The sequence below is a fragment of the Acanthochromis polyacanthus genome, chromosome 22, assembly GCF_021347895.1.
Source record: "Acanthochromis polyacanthus isolate Apoly-LR-REF ecotype Palm Island chromosome 22, KAUST_Apoly_ChrSc, whole genome shotgun sequence".
NCBI classification, from domain to species: Eukaryota; Metazoa; Chordata; class Actinopteri; family Pomacentridae; genus Acanthochromis; species Acanthochromis polyacanthus.
The window spans coordinates 19,080,500-19,087,306 of NC_067134.1; positions in this window are offsets into that span (position 1 = coordinate 19,080,500).

Sequence of the window (6,807 nt, forward strand, 5' to 3'; positions counted from 1 at the left end):
AATCAAGAGTTTGGCACAATATTGAAATCACCCCCGATCAATATTTTGTCAGTAAAATAGGAATCTTTCCATTCCTTTACTAGTTTACCAAGTTTCTCCATCATATCCCTATTACGGACTTTGTTATTATATCCATAAACCGCGAGTAAAATAATTTTTTGGTTACATAACTCAATAGCTGTAATTAACCAATGGCCTTCTTCATCTCCTATATAACTAATTATTTTTCCTGAGAATCTATTGAATAGAATCATGACACCTGCTGAATGATGTGTACCGTGAGAATACAAAACATTATCCCCCCACTGCTGTTTCCAAAATTTCTCAACTGTTGCATCACTATGTGTTTCCTGTAGAAAAATAACATTTGCCTTAATTTCCTTCAAAAATAAAAAAAGTGCCTTGCGCTTCGTATTATTTTTCAAACCCCTAACGTTTAAAGAACAAAACAAAAATGACATAGAAAACTAAAATAAAGTGCCTTATAACAAGCTCTCTAACTGACAAAAGACGCAGGAATGAGCTGACCAACTGTCCAAATTAAAACTGAGCTCAACCATACTCTAAGTTATATTTCAGTCAGTTACCTGTATTAACAGAAAAACCTTGTAACATATTATGTGCGTTCAAATACCGTCTTTGTATCAAGGATAAATCTTCTTTCCATCGATGATGGCATAACCCTCTCTCAAATAAGCCCTGACGTTGCGGCGCCTGGCTTCTTCCACCCGTGGCCACAGCTTCTGTCTTGCCTCTCGGTCTTCTTTGGAAAAGTCCTGTTTAAAGGTGATCCTCATTTCTTTGCACACGTTGGCTTGCCTGGACATCTTCCACACTTCGTCTCTCATGGTCCGCCGCACAAACTGCATAATCACGGGTCTCGGCATGGTGTTCCCTGGGGCTCTCGTTCCCAAACGGTGAACTGTATCAACTTCGTGGCGGAGCTCATCAACAGACACGGGGATAACACGGGTGAGTATACCAATAATAACATCTCTGATCTTTTCATCCTCTTTTTCTGGCAGACCCATGAGTCGAAGGTTCCATCTCTTTTTGTATCTGACCGCTTCTGAGACCATTTCCTTCAAGGATTTGTTTTCTGCTTCCAAGTATTCAACTCGTTTTTGTAGCTTTTCAATGTTATCTTTGTTCTCTTCCGTAGACAGTTGAATGACTTCAGTGCGTTCTTCAATGTGATTCAGTTTCTCTTCAAGGACATCAAACCTTTTCAGAGTTTCTTGTACATTATTCATTCGTCCCTCAATTTTTTCCAATTTTCCATCCAAGCCGTCAAATCTCAGCATAAGTGACTGAATAGCTAGTTCGAAGCTATTCGAGTTCTTATCTCTTTCTTTTATGTCTCTCTTTTTCACCTTTTTCTTCATTGGGCTGTTGACAGGAGTTCGGTCATCATGTTTTTCACGGGTTTGGTCCATATCTTCACTTTCGTCTGTCACGGTGCTGTAATCATGGTCCTGAGTGAAGCTAGCAGTAACATTAGCATGTTGTGGGTTAGCCATCTCTTCGGGAAAAAAAATCAGTAAGAAGACTTCTCCAAGATACAGTAACTCTTCAAACTAATTCAGAAGCAGTCTTGCTACCTCGTGGGTTGATTAATAATCTTTTAAAGTTAAGTTTGGACGTTAAATTTGAATTTTCTATCGGACCTGCTCGGACTCAACCACTCACTCCGCCATCTTGATTTGTCTCTCCCGGCGCATGGAAATGTACCATTGAAAAACCGGACCGAGATGGATGACCGAAATGTCATCCATCTCGGTCCGAAGGCTCCAAGCATGTGCGTCATTGTGCATTCAGTTGCTCCGCTTTAATCAATCAAACTCCAAATCCTACATTAAAAAATATACACCTTCTGTCCAGGCATGCGGCTTTCTGATATAACTTTTATACAATTACAGTTTTCTAACTGCGAGTGCGCATCGACTGCTGGGCCACGATATGCTGCGCCCTCTTGGTTCGGCATCGTCAGTGCTGCTGAGCCACTGATAAGAAATAACAGTATCCCACAAACAAAATCCAAATTTGCAAAATTTGTTGGTGTTTTTTTTGTAATTATATTTAAAGGGAATTACTGGAAACACATTGATATATATTGCATATTATTTATTTTATTTCTGCTTGGACTGTATACCCATTCCACGTGTCCCAGCCCTGTGGCTGCCTGGTCTCTCCAGAGCGCACGGAGCTCCAATCTGTGAGCGGTGCGGTGAAGAATCGAGCAGCTGATCACTGGTCAATAGCGTTGGAGCTTGTGTTTGGCCCAAAGACGCAGATACTAAAGTTTGCTCAGACTTTGTGTGACAGAGGAGAGAGGATGTGTCTCTGCTGATTAACAAAGAGAGCAGCCGCTGCCGCGATCCCTGAGCCGCGGTGTGTTGACTCGCCCCATTGGCGTAAGTGCGTCAGTGGCAATGCGCGTGCACGCACCACAGTCTCCATGGTTTCACCACAAAATAAAAACAAACGGGCTTAGGTACTGAATTAAAAAAGTAACAAAAACAGAAGTTGTTGATTTTGTTTGATTTCTTAATCTTTAAACATTTTCTATGTGTTTTACAACGGCAAAAGGAAAAAAGGAAACAACAATTTAGTTTGCTGGCTTTTATTTTGAAAGGAAAAAAAATCAAAGATCAAGCCATACGGATTTGTCCCATTATTCTACTCAGAACATCTGTTTAGTTAAATATGCACAAACTGAATGTAGCTTAGGTGATATTAACCTTTTTTATTTGAGGACATATAGGATGTTTGTAATAATGAGTTAAATAGCTCTCAGCAGATTTTCTGACCTTATGCATCCGAATGATGTCTAGCCACAAACAAAAACTCTCCAATCTCAAGCAAATATTGTTAGTAAGAACAGAACGAACGTATGGGTTGTGTGAAATGAATAATGGATAGGTAGTTAAATAAGAATGTTCTTAGGCTGCTTTCACCGTTTTTTCTTCCCAAAATATAGATAAAAAATAGAAACATTTAAATTGAAAGCCAACTGAACAAATTATACAGTGAATACATTTTTTTCCCTTACCAAAAACAAACAAAATGTGTGTCAGTTCAAGTTGAAAATCAAATGATTTAAACTAATCACACAGATTATTGAGGTTTATCAAATGAGCAGTTACTAACATGCGTATGTGTGGTTATGTGCTACAGAGGGCTTCTTAATCAGATCTTTGTGAGAAATGGGCTGACTCCAGAGGAAAAGGCCAGAGTAGAAGTTCTTCAGCATAAGCAGTCCATTGTCACCAGGACCCAGATAAACCAGATCAGGAAGGCCCGAATTTCTTTGCTAGTTACAGAGTTTGAGAGAGTCAGCATCATGATCAACTTATTTATATTGTGAGGCAATAACTAAAATTGCATTAAAGAGTTAATACTAGTACTTTTATTACCTGATTAAATACAAAGTTGGTATAGCAAGTGACATATGACAGTTTATTCTCTTGTAGTGTTCCAGAGAATATTAAACAAGTTAATTCTGTTGTCTGTGTTTTGCAGTTTATTTCAACAAACAACATTTTGAACATGTTAAAAAGAAAATGTTCAGAAAATTCACAAACAAAGCAAAAACGAAAAAAGAAATGACTTTTTCAAACAGTATTCTCCAAGCACTTAATTTTCTCTTGAGACTGACACTTGAGATAATGTTGTAAGTAAAAATTGTGCCGTATGAAGGAAAGCAGCATAGTTTTGTAGCAGTTTTGTTGTGGTTGGTGTTGTTTTGAGTTCTTGTTAAATCTACTGAAGAGATAAAAATTATTAAAAGTTATTAATAATACATGTACTTGGTTTTCATGATTTTTCCCCTTTACACTAAAATAAATCTTTGCAATTATAGTGATGTGGTATTGAAACATCAACACAAAAAAAATCTGACTTGGGGCACTTTCTAAAATGCGTTAAGTTTTGGCCAAGTAAGGTTTTACATTTGAGCAACAATAAAATAGTGGGATCATAATGGGCATTATTTCCACCAGATGACCTCATATTTGCTCTGAATTAATAGAATCTCATATATATTGTGTTTTAGTGCGTTTTAAAACACATTTAAATACGTTTATTGACACTATAAATTGGATCTTAGAAGTTCAGGCTCAGGATTTTTTCTCACTTTAAGCCCTGTTCTATAACACCAACAAGAGTCTTACCACTACCTATTTATAATCATGTTTAACGTAGCTCATATGGTACAACAAGTGGAATTCAATAATTTTTTCCATAATAACTTCCTAATATGGAAGCTGAAGAATGCAGTAAACAATGTTAATACGGGCTTTGAATTTCCACAGGCTTACAGAATGTGATCTTTATTATTTATCTTCTATAAATGTTTATGAAGGACTTGGATTGTGCCAAAAATTATAATCACATGTCTGCTCAAATGGTGCCCCAGCAAACAGGATGAACAATGATGATGGTGTCCATTATTCGGTAGAATGTTTTACCTTTATGATCTTGATGTTGGGATGTTTAAAATGAGCGCTGCAAAGACGACATAATGTGTCCCAGGTCATCATGGTCACCTACAGAAGAAGTGTGGATAAACTATATGTACAATGACTTTCCAGTAACTCCTATAACTCTAAGTTTTTTTTTACGATAAAATTGTTGAAATATGTGTCTTTGTCACAACCAGCAATCATGCAGTTTTGGTTCTTTCATAAATTTATGATAGGTCTTATGGTGAGATAACAAAAGATGCTGGGTGAAAATTATACACACAACAACTTGAAGGATAATTTTTGGTGATGTAAAAAGCCGTGTTAATCAAATTTGCAGAATGAAGAGGGACGATTACCTCCACGTTCTGTGGGAAAACCTCATATCTTCAGCCAGAAGTTTGGAACATCATTGTCTTGATGTTCCAACAAGACAATGACCTCAAGTACGCATTAAAAATGAGGAGATGGTTCAATCCAGCTGGAGTTAAGATTTTAGTCTGACCTCCCAAAATCATTCCTGAAACCCCATCAAGAACCTGTGAATTGCACTGAAGAAGCAAGTCATGGTCAGAGAATCAGCAAATTCGGTTGAACTACAACAATTCTGTCAAGAATTGTGGACCTTGTGGACGGATACCAAAAGTGCCTAGTTGAAAAATGGCCAAGAGGACGTTTAACCAAATATCAGCATTGCTTTACGTATATTTTTGACCTAGCAGATTTTTTTTTAGATTTCCAGAAGACTTCTATAAAAGAACTGAAAATGCATGATTGCTTTTTGCGACAAAGATGCAATGATTTCTTTTTAACAATTCTGACAAGAGCTGTGAGAGTCAATGGAAACTCTAGACTGCCATGATATAAGGGATCTTACGATGTATGCAAACCTTTATTGACGACTACCAGTGCTCTCGTCAGCTGTCTTAGCAATGGCCAATGTGATATTAATGATTTATATTATTTTCTCTCACAGAATGTGGACCTTGCGATCTAATTTTGTGAACAAGGTTTCAATAATTGTGTAAATGATCTTTACATAACACACTCCTGCACTGCTTGGATTAATTCAGACAGCTGGTTGTGTGTGAATGACACTGCAGACTGTTGTAATTAAGTTTTGATCAGTTTCTCTTCAGTTAAAACTGAGATCTACAGGGATATTGTATCAGTTTCAGGTGCTCCTTTTAAGAAACATAGCAGCAATGTAGTGGATCCAGGTGTTACTGCCTGTAAATATGTGCAGACACGCAGATACATAGGCCCAACAACACACTACACCAAAACACCCGGAGGCAATTTCCGTACAGTTTCTTCCCACAGGAAGAAAGGATGTAAACGTACCCAGATGGCGTCTGGGTCTCAGGAGTGGACCGTCCAATCACAGCTGAGGGAGGTGTTTGAAAGGGACTGGAGCTCCGACTACAGCACTTCTCTCACCCAGCACTCCAATCTCAGAGACGTAAACGCACATCGTTTACGATAAAGCATACTAACAACCACAACAACTCTTCTTGAATTCTAACTCTAAGCCACTGCATATTCTGTATATCACATATCTGTTTATATTTCATCCCTCATCTCTGTTCTGTTGCACTACTGATGTATATAAGGTCTCAGTAACTGTATGTATTTTGCAGTTAATTTTGATTTACTTGAAACATGGCCTTTTACACATATGTATAGCTCTGTTTAAATGCATGTTTTATTTTGTATGAATAATTTGTGAGCAAAGAAAACACCAGAGTCAAACGTGTGTTTGCATACTTGAACTATTAAGCTGATTAGGATTTATCGCTGATGCTCAATAATTCATCCTTTTACAAGGGGCTGAAGGAAAGCCAAGCTTTTTGTTTTAACAGTATAATGCTCAGTAATCAGATCACACTAACATTGAAACTGACTGGACAGGGGGGTATTCCACGAAGCTGGCTTAGGTCTGAGCCTGGCTTATTTCGGTCAGCTTCGCTAACTTTAGTGAGAGTTTTGTTCCACCAACAAGGCTTACAGCTAGCCTGGCTTGGTAACCATGGTAACTCAGCCAGAGTGACAAGCCTGGTCCGGGGCAGGCTAACAGTCAAGCTTACTTTAGCCCCATGTCAGAGAAGGTTCTGACGAGCTTCAGAAAGACGCCTGTGAACCGCATGTTACACATTAAATTCATCTTGATCTGTAATCAATGATGTTCTTGTTCGGTGACATACATTGAGACCTTTTTTAAATAACGCTGGAATAACCGTGAATCAAACTATATCATATTACACTACACATTTTGTCACAGTGTGCAACTGTGGCTCAGTGGTTAGAGTGTAGTTAAGTAGATTATATGTGGTTTTATATGTGC